Source organism: Bos grunniens, chromosome 2 (genome assembly GCF_055505025.1).
Source record: "Bos grunniens cultivar Pamir isolate PY7600 chromosome 2, Bosgru_T2T1.0, whole genome shotgun sequence".
In the NCBI taxonomy this organism is placed as follows: Eukaryota; Metazoa; Chordata; class Mammalia; order Artiodactyla; family Bovidae; genus Bos; species Bos grunniens.
In genome coordinates, this window is record NC_141166.1 from 88,427,216 (window position 1) to 88,431,711 (window position 4,496).

A 4,496-nucleotide genomic window follows, 5' to 3' on the forward strand; every position below is an offset into this window, starting at 1 on the left:
TGACAAGTTATCCAATCGCAGATCTTCCTCAGCTTACAGTGGGTTTGCGTCCCAGTAAACTCATGATTGGCTGAAAATATCATAAATCTAAAACACATTAATATACCTACTGAACATCACAACTTAGCCCACCCTAATTGAGACATGCTCAGAACACTTGTTAGCCTACAGTTTGGCAAAATCATCTAACACAAAGCCTGTTTTATAATAAAGTGTTGAATATCTCAGGTAATTTACTGATGCTTGCTGTAGACTTTATATAGTTGTTTTAGTATCTCCAGTGTAGCAATTACTTTTTTATCTACTTTCTGTACAAATGCCCTGACCATTTCTAGAGTTATATGCTTCCTAAGCAATAGATATGAAATATTTGTGATATTTAGGAAGCCAATACCTCACTCTCTTAGGGTTTGAATTGGAAAGCAAGATGTAATACAGATAAATTTCCTCAAAATGTATTCCTCTACATTTTCCCTACAAGCAACATATTTGCAAATCATATATTTCTCCCTCATCTCCAGCACCTCTTAATGCTAGAGAGGCCCAGAACTTCATCCCTTCTCACTCTTTCCCTGGTATACACTGGGAAAGTATATACACTCTTTCCCTGGTAGTTCTCATTCAGTCTCATGATTTTATAGGCCAAATGAAGATTTCTGCTTAGCCTAATAGGCCTTTTAATCCTAAATTTTTCATATCCAAACTTCTGATCTCCTTATTTACCTCCATCTCAAATATGTTAAGGTTCCAGTTTTCTCTGTCAGTGACTAACAACTCCAGTTTCTTGGGCCAAAAATTTTGGAGTAGTCATCTTTTACTTTTTTTTCCCCTACATCCTACAATTACCCTTCAAGAAGTCATATCAGCCCTATATACAAACTACATCCAGCTTCCAATCACTTCTCATTGCTTCCTCTGCTGTCTACAACTCTGGTCCAGGAACTGCAATTCACTGCAGTAGCCTCCTCACTGGTCTCCCCTACTTTTGCCCTAGTCCTTCTAATAGTCTTTTCTTAACAGAGCAGCCTGAGTGCTTTCTTTTAAAGTCTTAAATCAGGTCATTTCTCTGTTCATACCCTCTACTGGATCCACTTTCCCTAAGTGACACTTGAAGTCCTTATTTATAGCCTAGAAAGTTCCTCATGACAGAGCCTCTATCTGACCACATCTCCTACTCCACACCAGACACACTGACCTCTTTGCCACAGCATAATGTACTTACCATCCCCTTTGTTGACCTTAAACAGTAGACTACCAGTTATTTCTGCAGCAAAAATGCGTTTATTCAAGATCAACAAAGAAGAGCAATTCAGGAACCACAACTGTGGTGAGCCACAAGCAAAGTCTCCCCAAAGAGAAGAAAAGAACTCTTTTATAGAAGAAAAAAGAAAGTTGGGAGGGCTGTAGTAAATGAAGAGTCCACTGGAGGAACTGAGAGTCTTCATTGAACGAGTTGTGACAGTCTTTTGTTGGCTAAGCTCTTCCTAGGCAAGAAGAAAAAGTTTTCTTCTTCTTGGTGGGCTCTGCTATTGTAGTAGGGCAAAAGAGTACCCCCTTGACATTTAAAATAGAAAACTGTATCTTAACTGAGGTTACTGTCTATTCACTTTTACACTCTCTTCCCCTAGGTGTCTGCATGGCTTACTCTCTCACCTCCTGTTAGTCTCCTCTCAAGCATTACCTGCTCAGGGCACAACTGCCTTTCCATAGTAGTTATTAACATTTGACATATATTTTGCATGTTTATTTTGTTTATTGTCTGTTTTTCCCATAAGAAAGAAAAATCTTGTATAAACTTAATATATATTAAATATTTACTACATATTTCCAGTTCTTAAATCTGTGCCTGACATAAAGAAGGTGTGCAACAAGTATTTGATGAATGAACGAATGAAGTATATATATAACATTATTTCACAAAAATAAATAAGCATTCAGTTCAGTTCAGTTCAGTCACTCAGTCATGTCCGACTCTTTGCGACCCCATGAATTGCAGCACGCTAGGCCTCCCTGTCCATCACCAACTCCCAGAGTTCATTCAGACTTATGTCCATCGAGTCAGTGATGCCATCCAGCCATCTCATCCTCTGTCGTCCCCTTCTCCTCCTGCCCCCAATCCCTCCCAGCATCAGAGTCTTTTCCAGTGAGTCAACTCTTCGCATGAGGTGGCCAAAGTACTGGAGTTTCAGCTTTAGCATCATTCCTGCCAAAGAAATCCCAGGGCTGATCTCCTTCAGAATGGACTGGTTGGATCTCCTTGCAGTCCAAGGGACTCTCAAGAGTCTTCTCCAACACCACAGTTCAAAAGCATCAATTCTTTGGCACTCAGCTTTCTCCACAGTCCAACTCTCACATCCATACATGACCACAGGAAAAACCATAGCCTTGACTAGACAGACCTTTGTTAACCTCAAATAAATTTAGAAGAATCTCATGAGTATAGAGTATTATCCATGGGTTAGGCTCCAGGTAGTATTTTACAAGTGTGATGTCAGTAAATTTACATAGCAAGTCCTATGTTATTGGTCTTATTAACCCAACTTATAGGTGAGATATTGTGTAACTAGTCAATAAATGGGGAATATGGGTTCATACTCTGATATGCTGGTCATTCTTTACCCAACATTCCTTTTTAGATTTAAAAAAAAGTCAACACCAACAACAGCAACAAAAAAGATTATTACACCAAAGCTTCATTTAAAAACGGGCAACTAAATGCCTGGTTAGGATTCCAACTGTGTGAAAATTATAAATCCCAGCTTTTCAAAGGAAGAATATTGGGTAGGTCTGGCAAAAGCCTGAGCAGAGATTAGACAGGCAGAACTGAGCATTCAAACAGACAAACAGATTATAGTTAGAGAAACTTCTCTTAAGATGCCATCTTCCCTTCCCTGTTGTGGTCATCACTGAAGTGGCAACAGCCAAAAATGAAAATTAATCCCTTTTTGACTTCAGACAAGAGCAAGAACCATAAATAACATGCCAACTCACTTTCCCACGTTCACGTTAAGATTATTTCTTTCCCTCTTTCCAGGAGTACCACGTCCAGTCCATGTCCATCTAAAAGGATGATGAAGTTCAGGTTGTACAAGGATATTACAAAGGTCAACAATTTGGCAAAGTATTTCAAGTTTGCAGGAGGACATGTGTCATCTACAATGAACATGTACAGCAGGAGAAGCCTATGGTACAAGTGTCCATGTGGGCACTCAGTCTAGCAAGGTGCTTAGCACCAGGCCAAACATGAACAAGGCTGGCAAAAAGAGCTTTGGATGTAAAGCCAAATCTTGCAAAGTAAGAAAGGAAAAGGGCCAAAAAAGGAAGAAATATATGAGAAGATGTGGAAATAAAGTAATCTTATATACAACCTTCATTAATACCTGCTAAAATGAAAACGAAAACAGAAACAAAAAACCCAACTCCCTAACCCAACCAGCCATCCCATACTCCCATTGTGCAAAAGGATGAGAAATTGTTTTATGTTCTTGCCTGCTGATTTGTTGTTATCAGTTTGCACCAGACGACTGAGATAATCCAAGGGTGCCAGAAATAAAATTCGGGATCTTTTTATTAAAGTGGTTTCTTATTTTGGTTGGTCATAAATAGTAAAGAAGGCCTTCCTTTGCCCTTCTGCTGGCCATGTGCAGAAACATGGGGTTGACTTTGCCTCTGATCTTCTCCAACTCTTCTTTTCTCTGAAAGATGTTTGAAAACTACTATTTAAAAAAAATAATTCAAAAAAGTCAAAGAAAGAGGATAAAAATCATAGCACACCCCATACACAAGGAAATGTTCTTCTGAAGCATTTGCAAGTTGGTACCAGAAACTTATCAAAACCACCTCAAACGGTAAACTGCTTGTGATTATGAATGACTTTGTTTCTTGCTTCTTGTGCTTTTTGGTTTCCTATTATGCACATGTTAACTTTTAAGAAATAAATGTTATTTTAAAAACCTTAAAAAAAAAAAAACCACCTCAATAAAAGAAACGGTTACATGAATGACTTTTGAATACTGAAACTTCAAGTATGTTAGCAAATCAGAAGACCTGTGAAATAAGTGGATATACTTACTAACATCCTGGATGGTCTCTACATAAACAGATTCTAAAGGGACATTTATATAATTAATTCACATTTGGAGCCAAAAGAAGCCCTGTATTGATTCCAAAGGACAACATCTCTCAACGCACACAGAATAGTGAGTTGTCATTTCTTTGTTTCAATAACCAAATGTGGTTATGGCCAGCTTAGTACTAAGATTTGGGTGATAGCTGCAGCTGTCTAGAAACTATCTCTAAAAGGTAGGTGCCAATATCCCAGCAAGCACTTTAAGAAGACTTCAAGTTGTATTTATCTGATCTAAGATTGAATGATATATACAGGGGAAAGAATGTTGGCAGGAATTTAGCAGTCAGAAGTCTGTGTTTCCTTGCAAAAGACAGTTGGACAATTCCTTTAAAGAGAGCAAGCTATTACTCAAAACTCAAACATTTGC

The 4,496-nt window shown here is 38.3% G+C and overlaps 1 pseudogene; it reads left to right on the top strand.

Annotated features, from left to right (window-relative positions):
• Positions 1 to 2,927: 2,927 nt before the first annotated feature.
• LOC147378308 (large ribosomal subunit protein uL24 pseudogene) lies at positions 2,928 to 3,387 on the top strand (annotated as a pseudogene).
• Positions 3,388 to 4,496: the final 1,109 nt, after the last annotated feature.